The sequence below is a fragment of the Manacus vitellinus genome, unplaced genomic scaffold (genome assembly GCF_001715985.3).
Source record: "Manacus vitellinus isolate BGI_N305 unplaced genomic scaffold, ASM171598v3 scaffold_20_pilon, whole genome shotgun sequence".
NCBI classification, from domain to species: Eukaryota; Metazoa; Chordata; class Aves; order Passeriformes; family Pipridae; genus Manacus; species Manacus vitellinus.
Window position 1 is genome coordinate 328,229 of NW_021939471.1, and position 17,609 is coordinate 345,837.

Below are 17,609 nucleotides of genomic sequence, written 5' to 3' on the forward strand. Positions count from 1 at the left end.
TGGTTAAAGCTAAAGCTGTCAATTATAACATAAAAGCATAATCTAGTAAAACTCATTGGGGAAAAAAAACCCTGAGTGAAATGGTCTTGCTTAATGTAAAAAACTTGTGTTGGCAAATATTTGCTATTGCACCATTTGGGTTGCAAATCTTACTTAAAATAAAAGGGAAATTAACATTGGTAGATGGGAGCATGAAAGCTAATGTAATATTGGCCTTTTTGTTTCCTTTCAATAGGTGTTTAAATCATGCATCATATTTTTTGAAAGTGTTATTGCTATTGAAACTTAATTAGCAAGCTTAGACTATAGTGTAATGTTAAATGAACAAATGCAAAGTAATTCACATTATATGTATTTTCAGCATTATATTTGTTCCATTACTGAAGCATCATGTTTCATGTTAAAAAACTGTTACTAAATGCTTCCTTTGTCAATGTTGAAAGTATAAAGAAAACAAGCAGTCTAACTTGTAAAAAACAGAAATATAAACTGTCCGAGGAGGAACTGCAGCCTGCACTAGTCTGTGGTCATAAACATGCATCTCGAGGCACAGCTCTAGAGGACATTTTATAGCTTCATTTTATAGCAAAGGTCAAACAAAAAATATTTGAAAAACATTTTGATGCCTACATATAATCACACCTCAAATATGTTATAATGGAGATTGTTTCCAACTGAGCCAGAACCAAACCTGGCATTAAGGACAGTAGAATTTGCTGCACAGGCATTCTGATTCTGAGTAATGCAATGAAGAAATCTTTCACTATTCTCCAGTTTTCTCATGACAACCCTTATATCCCTAGAGGTTTGATTCTGACCAAACAGTCCCTCCAAGCCAACCTGGGATTTCCTCCCCCTTGCCTGTGAGATCTGCTAACCCTTGATTTAAAGTAGTTTACTGGGGCTTTGGGAATTTCTAGCTCTGTCTCCCCTGCCCTTTTTTCCCCTCTCAGGCGTGTGTAGCCTGGAGCTCCCTTGCAGGCAAAGACGTGACAGAGAGGCAGGAACAGTCTGTGTGGAGCATCTGTTTGGGAGCCTTCCTAGAGGCAGATCCCTGCCGGCTGCTGATGGAAATCATCCGCGGGAACGCGAAGGGCGTGAGTCGTGTGGCCTCTCGGGGCTTCATTACTGAGAACTAAATTGTCTGGGTCCTCTTGCTCACCAGCTGCTTTTAGAAAACACCAGGCAGAACGTGAGCACCCGAATGTGAATAAGTAGCTTCTGCTCCAAACCTGTGTCTCTGATTTGTACGGACACAAATCGTGGCACACTTATGTCTGTGAATGGGAGGCTACGAGAAAAAAGTAAACGTCTGTGTTTCTACAGAGCAGGAAAACAGGTAGTTTGAGGCAGATATTCACAGCTTTCAAACTAGAGCACAGGTATTGGACAGAGTTGATAGACAAAAGTAGCTTTAATAGAGCAAATCTTGTGGAGGAAGCCAGCATGACTGTCTGCACTGGAGTTTGCCCCAACAGCATAGTTATGAATAAGCATGCCTGGTTTCTAAATACACCAAAACTCTGGTGGCTTAATATCAGCAGCACTTTACAGTGCCAGCATTGTACCAAAAAACTTGCAAAACCTGGTGCAAGACATACATAAAACCATGATTAACACGTTCATCCCAAACAGAATAAAATGAAGCTTCACCAGGTACTGGGCTGGCCTTTCTGTCCACAAGCCAGGGATGAGTATATAGGTATTGCTTTTGCTGCATTAGCATTAACAAAAAAACTACAATTATCTTGCATAGCTGTACTTCTTCATTTAGTAGAGGCATGTGTTAGCTAGCAAAGAGATATGACTTGCTGGTGAAGCAGGGAAGGTTTTTGTCAGATCTCAGCATCAATACAAGCAAGGATGCACAGCAGAGATCGTGTTTCTCTGCAGCTACCACACAACTGAGACATATTTCATGCATAGCAATGTATGAATACATTCAATCTGTTCCCATTGCAAGACTTTTCTGAAACAACATCACAGACGACCACAATACATATTTTCTGTCACTCTTTCCTAAGGTCCTCCTCACTGACAAGAAAACATATGTACCAGACGAAGGGAATTTCTGTGGTTTGATGCCAGGATGAATATAGCAACTTGGTGACTGTCCAAGAGTGTTAAAAAGTAAGAGCTTAGAAGTCCTTTGTGTGGCAATAGTTGAGATACCACAGCATTTCCTGTTCCTAATGCAAGGGGACTATGTGGAAGCTGTTTACAAACATTCTTTCTGTACTGGAAACCCCTGTATTATGTCTGGATTTTGAACTAAGTTCTTCCATGCTTAAGCACAAAGACGTGATGAGTGGCCATAAAGCAAGCACCTCAGTTATTTATAATTTCTGGGCTACACAGCATGACTGCAAAGTATGTGATGGGGCTGGGACTCTGACAGATAGATGAAAGCTAAAAATTAGTGTAGTGCAGGAGTGACTCCAGAAAGGACAGGCTAGAGGTCAGGATGGAGGGAAAAAATAATGTCTGCAGGACCCCCAAGGCAGGAGGCAGATAGGGAGGTGCTTCCCCCTCCCCCCAAAAATACTGGAAGACACACAAAAAAAAAAAACAACTGAGAACAGAGAAGCTGACCAGTGGCCCAGACTGACTCCCAGATCATCAAGGACTCTAAAATAAACAGGCAACATTTGGAATATAGACACAGACAGCCAGTTGAGGGAAGTCATTATTCTTTTCCATGTGGCACTTTTGGAGTCACACAATAAGTAGTGGGTCCCACTTGGGGTATCCCAGGACAAGAGGGATGCTGCTAAACAGTGGGGGCTCAGCAGAGGCCCACCAAGATGATTTTGGTTGGACTGTGTCCATGTACAGAGGGGCTGAGGGAGCTGGTGTGTTCAGCACAGAGAGCAGAAGGCAGAGAGCATCTCATTGCTGCCTTCAACTCCCTCTCAGGGCAATTTTTACAGGGAGGACAGAGCCAGACTCATTCTAAGAGATACAAAGCAGAAGGATGGGACAGAAGAGTCACAAAGTGCATCTAGGGAAACCCTGCAGGATATAAATCCACAGCTAACGTGCTTAAGCACTGTAGCAGGTAACCCAGGGAGTTTGTGGGCTCTCCATCCTTGTAGGCATTTAGTGCTGCATTAGACAAGATCCTGAGCAGCCTGGCCTAACTCAGACTTTAGCTGTGCCCTGGGCACCTGACACATCATATGGCCTCCAGGGGAGCTCCCAACTTGAGTTATTCTGGTTCTGATCTGCGCCATTTGGGAAGGAATGAGAGGTGCCAGCCAAGAAATACTCAGTAAAGAAAGTCATGGAGCCCAGTGAAATAGAACATTCAGTAAACACTCAGCCTGGGCCTTACTCCCCAGTGTGTAAATGGGAAATGAATCTTATTTCACATGGTATCCAAGGGTGTACATGTCTCAGCAGGTGGAGTAAGGTTTGCATTTGTCCCAGGCTCAGAGAGGAGGCATGAGGAGTAAAGCACTTAAAATTTGCCATATTTGTTGGTATGCTATTTAATTTTTATACTTCAATACCAGGAATAAAACACCCTTACCTTCACCTCACAAAAGTGCCACCTGGTTCTGTTTTTGGCTGTGTTTCAAATGGGGAACGGGCAACTTTGAGGGGACGGTCACCAGCAATAGTTTGGAAAAAAATTAAGAAAATATTTCAAATTTGTAATATTCAAATAATCTGAGTATTTATACTGCAGGTTGCTTATTGCAGTATTTCTGTGTTTGCAGATGGAAAACCCAAATAGGATCAAGTGCAGATATAGACATTGTCTGTAGACAGTTTCTAATGTATCCAAAAAATTCTGGGCACAAATGTATTCAGTTATTTCATTGGTATTTAGTCTATTGTTTACAAAGAAATAGACAGATAATAGGATGAGAATTTTCTTGTTTATAATTTGTGGCCCTGTAGATAATTTTTTTAAGGAAAGAACCATGAAGAACGTGCAAGGAGCCTCTTCCATTTCGTTTCTTTGTTGACTTTCATTTGGACTGTTTATTGAATTATTTATTTGGTTTTCCCCTCAACTGTACTTCTTTCTGGAAAATACCCATGAGACATATGTTTTGAATGCTTTTGTTGAACCTTAGCTGACATGGCCATCTCGAGAACACAGGCATGCTTGCACATTTATGGACACGGCGTACAGGCCTTGACAGACACACCTATCAGTGGCAGGCCATCACTGAAAAATCTCTTTGTGCTTTTACTGACAGACTGGTTTGGTGTCTCACTCTTCAGCTCTGTGCTGTTTGAAGACTGATTTCCTTTCCTGTGTTTTGTTTTTCTCATTTTATAAGCCAAAGTAGTTCTTCTGCTTAATTTAGTTACTTCATTAATGATATAGGAGGGTTTTTAAACTTATATGTTCCTATTTGGAAAATAGGCTAGTGTTTATTCTCTTCAGTGATCATATCCCATGTTGTGAAATGTAGCCACTTAGAGTTTTTTCTTCTGCTTAGTCTAAACCTTTATTACTGGCACAACTCACACCAGCACCTTCTGGAGGACTGAGGTAACCAACTGGCTTTGGTTTAGGGGTCAGTTTGGAAACACATTCTTAAGTTTTAAGGGTTTTCCATTGAAGACTAGAATAAACCAAAGGGCCATTGACTTACATGCATGCTACTCATGTGAGTAAATGATTTTAAAAAGTCTGTTTCTCTTTTGTAAATCATAATTTTGTGACCAAAAAGGAACTTTGGATTTTGGAACTTTGATCCTTGTGCTAAATATAGTGATTCCATGTTCTTAAGCTTTAATTAAACTGTCTTAGAGCCTTTAATTAATTTTGTTTAAGATACATGAGGATTTATAGCTATAAGTATTGTTGGTCAGGAAACTCTTTTCTTCAAAGTTTGATAAAAGCATAAAGATTGATAAAAGGAAATGATTTTGTGAGAGGTTGAATACGTTCACAACAGCAATTACTTCTGTCAACCACAGCAAGAAAACTGGCAAATGGAGTAAATATAAAACACTTTTCTGGCCACTAAAGCTTGTTATGAGTAGATATGCATAAACTTCCAAGTTTCTTTTGATGGAGTTCCTCCCTAAACACTCCAGCTTCATGGAAGAGGGTCAGTTCCTATGGAAAATGGGCAAGAATTTGAAACAATAAACCTCATAATTTTCCTGAATGCGTAGGAGGCCAGACCTAGCAATGGGAAAGATGAAGTACTTTGTGCCAGCTTGGATTGCTGGTACCAAGTGCAACATCTGATAAGCAGAATATCCTCTTCAGCACCAGAACCCTGCATATATTGCAACTTCCACTAAAATTACTTTAAGGGACACAATTCACCCCAGACAGCCTTCTAGAAAACACTCATATTGATAACTCGGGATCTGTGTATCCCTTTTTCAAAACATCCTGAGGCAGTGAATCCCATCTTTTTCTTTTCCATGAATGCTCATTTTTATGCTTTACTTAATTCACATTGTAAGTGAATGCACTGAATTTCATGGATATAAAAATACTCTTTTGAAACTGTATTTTAGTAACAAACTGGATATTTCAGCTTTATTCTTTAACTCATGAAAAACAAAATTTAAAAAAAAAATGAAAAAATCCCCTGCCATCTGGAATTATTGTTATTGTTTATAAAATTTAAGTAGTTTACTGCAGTAAGAGCCAATTAAATACTTCTTTTGTTGAAATCTTGTCCTAGAGCTGAGAGAGGTCTTGACTACAAACTAAAACTTCTAAGTCTGAATCCTCTGTAGTTAATTCCACTTATGTGTCGGGGATTTCAGTAGGGATGAAAAAAATCTACATGGTCATGTTCCATTCATGACAAAATTCACATGTTCATCCTGTTCATAGTTTTGTTAAAAGCACCAAGAAATGTCAATGACGGGTTATAAAGACACAAAATGGATAATCCAGCCATCACTCTATGGTAGAGCAGGACACCTGGATTTGTTCGGTTTTGGTTTTAAAAAATAACATTTCTTTAATCCTGTGCATTACTCGTGATTAAGTCGCACTGCAAAACACTGATGCATGCAAATGCACTCCCCACACACAGGGTTCCATTCAGAGGCCTTACACACAGCAAATGACATCTGGTTCATTGAGGGCACTTGTAGGACCTCCTCAAACACTAAGGTGAGACAACAGGTCGTTGTTTCTTCCATCATTTCAGACTGAATCCTGTCACAGATGGGTGACATGCAACAGCAAAATCTGAAAATAACAGAAAGAGATACCATGAAAGATGGGTCTGTGAACCTAACTGTGGCCTGCAACGGCTGTGGAAATCTTCTATGGCTTACATCTTGTCCAAAGCTTTAAGGAGAGAAGGGGATTTTTTATAAGGAGAATTACAAGCTTACCTGTGGGAGTTTCCTCTCCAGTAGTTGGTGAACAAGGCATTGACAGACTGCATCAATGAGCAGGTTGCTGAGTATATGACAAATGAAGTGTGATGGAATCATCTGCTTCCCCAGACAATCTGTACCAACCCTAATGAACAGTAGTACAAGAAAAGAACAATAGTTGGCATGTTTGTAGGAAATTTGGCTTGTTGCTACTTCTAACTGCTGTGTGGGACAGCGATTTTGTATTTTCAAGCTACAAAAATAAGCCCGAAAAGTGTAACTGCCTTAAAGACACCCGTTGCAAGCTGCACACAGACACTGTCTTTGGCCAGCATGAGAGATGGAGCCTGGACTTGCAGAGCTGTCAGTGTTCCAGTGCCAGGCATCTGCTCCTGGCCCCCAGAGACATGGTCTGGGTTTATTCACCTGGTCACTCAATGGGGCACTTGAATGTTCTGGGCTGCAGCAGTGGGACTGCCAGGCTGAGTCACATTTAAGTTTCTCATGTCTGCAGGTCCCCTGTTTAGCAGTGAGATGTCATGCTCTCACCTATGAAAGTTGTGCATGTTTTTCTGCTTGAACTGGTGGCCCATTTAGCCTCATGTATCTTCTCTGCCACCTCTGAGGTCCATGGGATGGACTGATCACTGCATTGATCCCAAGTTTGTTCTGTATCCTGCTTTTCCATAATGGCCACTGCACACCGAGTTGCTGCCAGCAACACTTGACAACATCAGACTGTTACAAATCTGGTTCAAGACCCTCCTTGGTAAAGCAGTGTTTCATACTGAGGTCTCCAACAGCTTGCATGACAAGGCTGCTGGCTGAAAAGGTAATCCATTATTCATTTGGGTAATATTTTGCTCAGACATGCACAGGACAGCTAAAATTTGCATGATCCTTGAATTTTTCAGAGCAGTTGTGTTTCTATCAGCCAAGAAGACGACTGTGGATCAGCACACGCTGTTGCCTCACATAACTGAACAGGTCCTGAATTTGGAGTTTCCTGCTTTCCCTAAACCCAGATGATCAGCTGGAAGGCAGCTTCCCTGCCCTGGATTTTTTGATTTAAATCAGCAAAAAAAGGTAGGTGTGAGAACATCCATCAAGTCGTTCTGTGTCAGGCTCCTGGGAGCAATGGTGAAGTTATCCACTGGATACACAGGCAGGAGCTATGGAAAGATGGCAGAGAGGTGCTCAGGATGGGAATCTGCTCTGTCCATCTGCAGAGCACTGATTAGATATAATATGTAGTGGCTGTTGTACCAGTTGCTGATTGTTCCTATTTGGGACAGAAATGTGCTGCCTACGGCCTGTGCCTCTCACACAGCCCCCCCTTGGCAGTGCTGGAGGTAAAACATGGGGCAGCTTCTGTTGGTGAACCCCTTGTCCCAGGAATATGATCACATTCTGTGTGAGCATCCATGACCCAACTGCTAACAGACATTTTCCCAAGTATTTCTTGCTGTTCACTCGCCTAATTAGATGAGCAAAATTGCTTCATTCCACTCCCTGGTGTAAATCTGTGATAGCTTTATCAGCATCACACTGTAAACTGTAACGCTGTAATCAGCCCAGAACATATCTGCCTATTTCCTGAGAGTTTGAAGGGCCAAAATGTTACATTTTTATGTGCAGTTGGTTTGATCAGTCTCACAGCCTCCTCTCTAAACAGCGTTTTATTGCAATTTTCGTTTCTCCAGACTATTTTAATTAAAATACAATGTTTTACTTATAAAATGAAACAACCACGTTCATTAGTTATAGTGTCAGGGAAGTTTTTTGCTGACAGTTCTATACTAGTGTTAATCCTGCAAACTCTAGACTCCTTAAAGAATAAACCATTTCAGCATACGACCATCAGATTATGAGATCTCTTTGTCCCCAGCTACCTTTTCACAGTTAGGGGAACACTCGCTCTGTCCTTTGCTCTGTCACCACAGCAGAAAATTGTTTCACAAGTCTTTTTAGCAGTAGATATTTGGATTCTCCAGTCTGTAATTTCCTCCCAAAATGAACAGAGATCTTAGAGATCAGAGATTAAACTCAGAGAGGAATTATATCAATAACAAAAATTATCCTGTGAATTTGTTTTAATCACGTAGTTCAACTGCTTGAAGCAACTATGATACCTAAACAGAACTCAGGCCACTTGGCTTACATCTTCTCTTTCTGTTCAGTCATCTGAATTAAAGCTAGCCTTCATTTTTACCTTTTAATGGCAGTTTTATTTATCTCACAATTTTGTGAGATCTTGGTCACTCAGAACTGTTCATGGCAGAAGCTTCCCCTGTTGCCTTACCATGCCTGCATGTGCTTCCAAGCTCTGGAGATCTTTCTGACCAGGACAAGCACCTCTGGCTTATGCTGAGCTGAGCTCCTGATGGTGCATTAGCTGTCCACAAAGGAAAAGAAAAATTTAATTTGTGGTAATGTGACAGTTCTCATATACTTGATTGTTTGGCAAGCTTCACAGAAGCAGGGATTTAGCAAAGAAACACTTAACTCTGCCTCATTTGTTGAGATACATCTATATTTTGAATTAGAAAAATATGATTAGAATATAAATGCTAAAGGACACGAATTTTTGCCCTGTGTATCTTTGTGACTTCCCATAAAGGCTTATGACACAGCTCTCAGTAGAGTGAACGTAGCCAGGCACAATCTAACAAAATCATCCAAGAGGATATAAATGGCAACAAGAGAGATATGATCTGAGCGTTTTTTTGGGTTAGTTTGGTTGGTTGGGTATTTTTTTTATGCAAGACCATGCACATGGTTTAAATACCTTCACAGGCTATATATAGCACAGGAGCTTCCAACTCACAGGGAAGTTTTAGTCACACAAACAGGGAAAAAACTTTGCAGCCTGGCTGGCTTTCAGCAAGCAAATTACTCCTGAGAGACACAACTGGTTAAGCCTGAAAAACCTCAGAGGTGTCAGCTTTGACTGGCAGAGGTGTGAACCCACATTCATGTGGGCCCAACCTGTCTGAGAAGTCAGGTACAGAGTTTGTTGTAGGGGTATTGGACATATATTCTGATAATTGAGACATATATTCTAATAATAGGGCATAATTCAGATAAGTGAGAGCTCAGGGTATATGCTTTTGAGCAGGGTGACTCAGAAGTATATAGAAGTAGGTCAGTGACCAAGAAAAAACTTGGGAGGGCATCCTGACCTCTACATTTTAAGAAATAGTAGAATAAAAAAGTGAAAGATTAAAGAGAAATGGATGGATAAGGGTAAAGCAAGCTTTTCACACTAATTCAGAAAAGAAATACACAGTTAAAAAACTATGAAAAATAATTGCCAAGCTAAGAAGTCACAATTTGAAATGCAGTATATATGGTATATAAAATACTTTTCTTGTCAGGACATCCAGAACTTCTCCCCTGATGTCTCGGTTTTACTGAAAACGTCTCTCTGCACATTAACCAGGCTGCCTCCATTAAAGCACAATCAGGTAAAATTCCATATCCACAGGGAAACCTTGCATGAACCTGTAAGAGAGAACTACCTGACTTAATCCCATAAAAACCTATAAATACTTCATAAATCACTTCCCCTTCTGAATTAAGAAAAAAAATCCTTTAAGGTGTACATTGTAAATTAGTTTAATCCAGTGAAGTGGTCCATTGCTGAAATGCATTTCCCAGTACTCTTTAAAAGTAAAGAGTATTTTTTTCTTTCATGAACTAATTACTAACTCTGGGTACTCCTTGAATGATGTGATACAGATTTTGTCATTCCTAGTATAGAGTTACTGAAAACTGCATTGAAAGGTCATAAATTTAAATATTTATATTTTATTATCAAATGTGTCTTATTTTTTCCCTAGGTTTTCATTTATTCCCCCATTCTAAAAATATCTTATAAAGGACTTGAGTTATAAAGAAACTCCAAGTTTTTTTCCTTAGTATGTTTTCCACCAACTCTCTGCAGTCAAGAGCTGCAAGGTTCAGGACTTTCATTCTCTTATCTCTTGCCTTATATACATACATACAAACAAAATCTATTAACTAGCAAAAAGGGGGTCAGAAGAAATGAAAACATACTTCACACTTGTGTCTGCTTGCTTGCTTTCCTCCCCACAAAAAGAAGAAATATGAGTCATTCTACACGTCTCTGTTTGACTAAGGCAAGAATTCCCTGATTAATACAATAAAACAGGCTTTCCCAGGGGACAAAGCAACAGGCTGACAAAGTAAAAATAGAAAAGGAAATGTGGGGAATGCACAACTGGTTTCAGAACTATTCAATTACTTCAGGTCTGTGTTACAATATTTAAAATACTACAGTAATGCGCCTTAATTGCTTAGCATTCCTCTGTCTTTTAAAAGAGAAAATATTTTATGCAGCATAAAAACACTCTCTAAACTTGTCTTATATAGTGTTGAGTGCAAGCAAGTCCAAAATTAACAGAAGAAATCTGTTCACCTATTACTGTTAGCCCTTGTGCATGCAGAGAAACTTAAAAAAAACAAAACCAAACCATTTTCCCATTGTTACAGATATACAGAACGAGCTGCTAGTATGAAAAGGGAATACATTCATGTGGGTTGCATGGGTATATTACATACAGCAGGTGGCCATATAGAAACAAGGGCAGGTACTGAACAGCTGTGCACAAAAAAAATAGCATTAATTACCTACTGGCACTGTAGAACTAGAGGTTTGTTTCCTATAGTTGAATAATAGTTCCTTCAGCATCTTTCCAAAACACATTTACAGACTCAAACAACTGCTCATGATAACGAGGAAATTCCATACCTAGTTCACAATATTATCAGGCAACTAAATCTGTTTGTAAAAGTTGTGAGTGCATATTAGCATTCACATGCCACTCTGTGTTGGCACCACATATTTGCACGCCAAAAATCCACAGTGTGGCCACCACATGACCCCAAAAATCAGACAAACAAGGAGGAAGTATTTTTCTTTTGTCACTGACTGTAATGAAATTACATACAGAACATATTTTGCCATTTGTAGGCAGCTGCAGCAAAAGGACTGGATAATGGATCTTTAATATTAATTTATTGATAAAAAAAGTGAGAGCTAGTTTCTATCAGCTCTTTTATCAGAAAGCTGGCAGCACCATCTCCATTTCTGAGAGCAGAAGAAAGAAGATTCAGATGAAATTAAGTACAGTCTTTAGATGTGCAAAGCAGAAGAATAACAAGGGTGTGAGCCTGGAAAGCATCTCCCTCTATGTCCATCTTTATTTTCAACCTTCAGAAATCATAAATGTCCTCATACTGCAGTTTCATCAGAAAGAAAATCTAATTACATGAAATTTGCTTTATTTCAGAAAAATATATATGATCTTTAGATTACAAAAGTATTGTTCCATCTTAGTTTTTTATTTTATCACCTATTTTGTGGTCTCATATTTACAAGGTGACACTAAATACTTGTGTAACACAGCAGGTTTTAGCTGAAATGTCCTTAAAAGGAGAAGAAAAATGTAAGATATAGCAATGTCAGAAATCTGGACATACACATACAGCTTGCATTTATGTGTCAGAGAGTAACAGAAAATTATATGTCCAAGTTTTGCAAGACATAAGTCCTTGCTGTATATTGCCAGGATTTTCATTAAAAGATCAGATTGAATAGAGTCAACTGGTTGAGGTGGAATAGGGAAAAAAAAGGAACAGGATCACATTCCAGGAACACACTTCTTAAAATTGTACTCTATTATCCTATTTTTTTTCCAATACTATCTCCTATAAGCCATGAACAAAAAACTGGTGCAACCTACATGTACGTACCACAATTTGTAGATTAATTTATTTAAATGTCATAGGTCTTTTAAAATAGCATTAAAATAATCTAATGGATCAAATGCTATGCAACAAATGCTATGGAGTTCATTAGCTAATTTTCTGCATTTATTGAAACAACGTGTGACTGACCAATCACATGCTATTTTGAAAGGCATTCAGTCATGATACCAGTTTTATTAGTCCTTTTGTAATTAATCACAGTAGTTCACTGAGTAAGAAAAACAGCATGCATTTGTTGGAAACAATCAGTGACAGTCACAGGTTTGACAGTCATTTTAGTGTGCTAAATTGTGTCCCAAACCCAAGAACTGCACCTGCCTCCTCTCCAGCCTTAAAACATCGCTTGGACTCCTCAGAGTGACAAGTGAGCATGAAACACCACTGCAGAGACCAAACTAATTCAAGCTAAAGAGGTAGATAACCATCAGAAAAATGCTGGTTTGTGTTGAGCAAGGCAGATCCCAATAGGATCACGAATGTCATTCTCCTCTTTCTTCAGTTTTAAAGAGTGAATGTATTTGACGCTTTAAGGAAACCAGAAATCCCTCTGGATCCAATAAATTCCAATTCAGCTTTATCTTATTGAGTAACTAATATGATCCAACCGTCCACATAAACACAAGAAGTGCTGAACACAAGCAAAATAACTCTTTGTACTGTGAGTAGTACTTTGTTTTGGACTTCATGGTATCTTTCTCTGCAACAGTCCATGGAGGATGTGGATTCCAATAGTTCTAAAAACAATGAAATACAGCATTAATGTGGATGTTCTGCTTTCACTCAAGGGATGTGCTACCCAGGCAATGCCAGATGATGCCCTAATGGAGGTACTTATTCCTGTATCTTTTATATTAAAAATATATATATATATTGATATGTAAGGTGTGCTCTATATGGACAAAAAGAAAGTAAGGCAGTAGAGTGCAGGGGAGCCCAGTCCTGCAGTAAAAACAAAGCTGCCATGCCCTCCAAGCCTTCCTGTGATAACAGGGTTTAGTAGCTTCCACCTCAACCCAAATGAGTGCTTGAAGAAGTTGTCTAAGTGCTCTGAGTATAATTGTCCTGTGACAAGCACATCTCTTTCCCTAAATGTTTAGCAGGTTTGCATTAGGAGAGTTTTTCAGAGGTCTCCAGTGCAAAGGTCAATAAACTAACACAATCCCAGTTTGGAGACAAGAAATTGGAATAGTTTATTGGATTTACAACTTCATATTTAAAGGATTTAGGGTTTGCATATTTAACAGGGGGGTTACATATTCATTCTATTACAATTAGAGGGTTTCACAAGGATGTCAACCCAGGCTGACAATCTTGGGGTCTTAGGAATTACCTCATGGGAAAAATCTATTTTTACCTTTGGGGATTTTACAGGGGGGGGTGAGGTATTCCCATCTGCAGGATTCAAGGGATCCAGAGAATGCACATGCAAAGAGGGGAACACAAAGGGTTTTATGCAGAGGTCTGATGAGATCAGGATGTGGGTCTCTGGCTCGGGTAGGGCACGTGATAACATCATGTAAGGAGTCTCTACACATCCTGCTGAAGAAGGCAGGAAGAGTCCACAGAGATGAGGTCACTGCAGAGGGGTTTTCCCAGCTTCTGCAGCCCATGGCCTTCTGCAGAGACCACTCAAATTTCTTTCTGCAGATATCATACTTTGGAAGCCAACACTCCAAGAGACTTAGGATGAATTTTCAGTGAGAACACCATGACCCATGTGGTGATTCCAGACAAGCCAATGAAGTGCAGGAGAACAAACGACAGCTTTGTCCTCGGGCAGCCAACAGGCAGGGTTTGGGCACAGCTCTACATGAATTAAGCTCTAGTGCTTCTCATCTGAGCTGGGACAGTTATCATTCAAGTGCTGGCTCTGCCAGCTTAAATCCAGGGAAGCTGTGAGCCTTGTGCTGGCCTTCAGGTGGGACATGTGGCTTGGCTTTGTCTGGGCTGAGCAGCTCTTGTGCTCTTTCGTGCTTGCTGCCAACCAGAGGGACTCTGGAGCTGAGGATGGTTTCATCCTTTCAGCTCGAACCACCCGCTACCAAGACTGAAAATGCAACAGATACTTTCACTCAGATTGGCTTTTTCTATGTCACATTCTTTCCTTGTTGGAAAGGTTATTTCAACATCTCACTGATTTGTTGCATTTGCTTTTCCTTACTCACCGTGCCTGCTGTTCTTAGCACAGGAAGAGCCCATTGCTTTGCTCCATTAAAAGGTTTACTGTAAGAAGGTTGAGATCACTCTCCTGAGCTGTATTAGGTGGAAAGCATTGGTTGTGTGTTTTTTGTCCCAGTGTTCATTCTCTGCTGTTATTTAAGGACATACATAGACAAATTGCTAGCCCTGAAGCCTCTTGCTAATGATTTATACACTCTGCCAGTGTAGTTAGAATACTTCTAATACAAACCTTTTTTTTTTATTATTTAACCCAGCTATTCCTTACTCTGTATGCCTTATTTAACAAGTTGCATTTTTTTCAGGTAGCAAAGGTTGGCCAAGATAACAATGCATTTTAATGATTGATTTGGTAGGATAAACCGAAGAAATAATCTCTGCAGGAATTTTATCATTCCAATTGTCAGATTTAAGGGATGTTGATCCTTTAAGAACTGAGACCAGATTGCACAAGGTTTTGTTTCATCTCCTAATCCATATTTTCTTCAGTTCCACTCTCCCCTCTCCTAGGCTGCAAATGTAATGAATAGGTTTGATTAACAAATGGATAATGAGAAAGCAGAGGTCTTCCTACTGCTGCTGTCTGCTAGTCACAGACAATTCCACTTCAGTCTTTCACTCAAAACAGAACAAGCTGCAGAAAATAAGTGCTTCCATGAAAAATAAACAGGGAAACATCTGCCATGGAAAACAAGAGATGCCACTAAATAAACAAGCTTCAAAAAAGAAGCCCTCTATCCTCTTTTATCAGAGAGGTGAAACAGAGAATATTTGCATGTCTCTATAGTTAAGCTAAATTAAAGAATATGCTTTTATAAAAACTTGTCTTCCTCTTTCTGATCAAGGAAATAACATCATTTTCCAGTGTCCAGAAGTTAAAACTCTCAACCTACCATAATTAAACTCAGAAACAGTTACCTATAATATGTGAGATTCCATTCCAGTTTTACCCATGTGTTTTCTCCAGAGTCACATTTTCCACCCCAGTGAAGACAGACAGATGTGATCAAGAGTAGTCAGAGCAAGTTAAATCTGTGTAGTGATGTGACATGTTGCAGAGTACAGGTAAAAAAGAACTTTTTGCTCCTTTTAGGTTGAAATCTGTGAGACTTCCAGAAGAGGAAATGACTCCAATGGTTACACTTGCTGCATGTGGAGGAGCTGTAGAGCAAACCCAAATTGTACCAAATCAGCAGGCACTCTAATGCTGTTACATCTGCTCTTGTTTTCTTTTTTTCAGGACAAGAGTTATAATTTATGCAAAAGGAGAGCAATCAGAAGTCCCTAGATTTGTAGAAGTAGTGTGATGAGGCAGATAAAGAATGGTCTTAAGATCCCAGATACAAACTAATGTGTATTGATTTTTAACAAAGTAAAAATTAGATGCAATGCTGTTTTTCCAGTCTTTGTTACTGCGTCTTCCTAAGGAGATAAATTTAAATTCAAATGCAAAGATAATTCAAGTGGAGATTTCAGTTTGGTCTTGAGTAATCCAGTGTTGGGGGAATATGATGCTCTGTCGATTATTTGAAATTGAATCGATTATCTTACCAAACACACAGGTATTATTTCATCCTAGAAGACAATACCAAAGTCAGAAGGAATGTTTATATATTGGAAATGACCTGGTTTTTCAAGTGGAAACCATTAGAGAAGAAATTGAGGTTTCCTCATAGGATTTTATGATTCAAAACAACAATTCATGCCACATAAACAAAAATGCTTCCAGCCTGAGAACATGTGTATCAGTTTTGTAGGATGATGATGCCAAAATGGCAAATGGCAATAAAGATTTAAAATAGGAATCAATCTTAAATTTTATTTTCATGTTACTAATCAGAAATTGTATAGTATGTAAATGCCATATATAATAAAAGGGAATATAAGAAATTTCAGATGGATCATTCCAGAACAATGCAATTCATATAAATAGTTTGTCTCAGCTAGAAAGAATTCAGCAGCATTCTTAGAAGAATATTTGTTCCATGTAAATGAAATTGGACACAGAGAACTCAAAACAAATTGGATGCAGAGAACTATAGCATGGCTTGCTGCATCCATCTCATTTCCCAGCACTCTGATCCCTGAGCACTCTCCGTGTCTGGGGCAGTGCTCAGGCTGCAGAGCTGGCAGGCTCCCAAGGGGCTGCATCCGACACGGAATCTCTCCCTGACTGCACCCACTGGCAAGTCCTGTCTAGCAAGGCTCCTTCTCCGTGTCCTCTCCTCCCAGGGTCACACGAGGCCACAGGCAGCTGGCTCAGAATGGGCTTCTGCCTCACTTGACTGCAGCAGGAAAAAAGAACGGAGAGGTTCTCTCTGGTGCCTCGCTCGTGCACGAGGAACCGGCTGCTCCTTCTGCCGTCACCTCGTGGCTTTGGGGGGAAGGTCTTGTTTACATCCCTCCTTCAGCAAATTTGCAGATGACACTAAGCTGGGGGTTAGTGTTGAACAGCTGGAGGGCAGGAGGGCTCTGCAGAGGGACATGGATAGGTTGGAGAGTTGGGTTGATTCCAACGGGATGAGGTTCAACAAGGCCAAGTGTCGGGTCCTGCACTTTGGCCACAACAACCCCCTGCAGCGCTACAGGCTGGGGACAGAGTGGCTGGAGAGCAGCCAGACAGAGAGGGACCTGGGAGTTCGGATTGATAGGAAGCTGAACATGAGCCAGCAGTGTGCCCAGGTGGCCAAGAAGACCAATGGATCCTGGCCTGGATCAGGAACAGTGTGGCCAACAGGTCCAAGGAAGTGATTCTTCCCCTGGACTCAGCGCTGGTGAGGCCACCCCTGGAGTGCTGGGTCCAGTTCTGGGCCCCTCAGTTCAGGAAGGACAATGAGGTGCTGGAGCAGGTCCAGAGGAGGGCAATGGGGCTGGGGAAGGGACTCAAGCACAGGTCCTATGAGGAGAGGCTGAGGGAGCTGGGGCTGTTCAGCCTGGAGAAGAGGAGGCTCAGGGGAGACCTCCTCACTCTCTACAACTCCCTGACAGGAGGGGGGAGCCAGGTGGGGGTTGGTCTCTTTTCCCAGGCAACGATCAGCAAGACAAGAGGGCTCGGTCTGAAGCTGTGCCAGGGGAGGTTTAGGTTGGATATTAGAAAGAATTTCTTTCCAGAGAGGGTGGTCAGCCATTGGAATGGGCTGCCCGGGGAAGTGGTGGATTCTCCATCCCTGAAGATTTTTAAGATGAGACTGGATGTGGCACTTAGTGCCATGGTCGAGTGACCACAGCTGTAGTGGATCAAGGGTTGGACTTGATGATCTCAGAGGTCCCTTCCAACCCTGCAGATTCTGTGATTCTATGATTCTGTGATTCCCCTCACC

General features: G+C 40.6%; 1 long non-coding RNA gene across 1 annotated transcript; it reads left to right on the top strand.

Annotated features, from left to right (window-relative positions):
* The first annotated feature begins 7,260 nt into the window (after window positions 1–7,260).
* Window positions 7,261–15,626, top strand: LOC115307433. The gene is made up of 3 exons (XR_003915758.1): window positions 7,261–7,404; window positions 9,696–9,785; window positions 15,383–15,626. It is a non-coding gene; the product is annotated as an uncharacterized LOC115307433 (long non-coding RNA).
* Window positions 15,627–17,609: the final 1,983 nt, after the last annotated feature.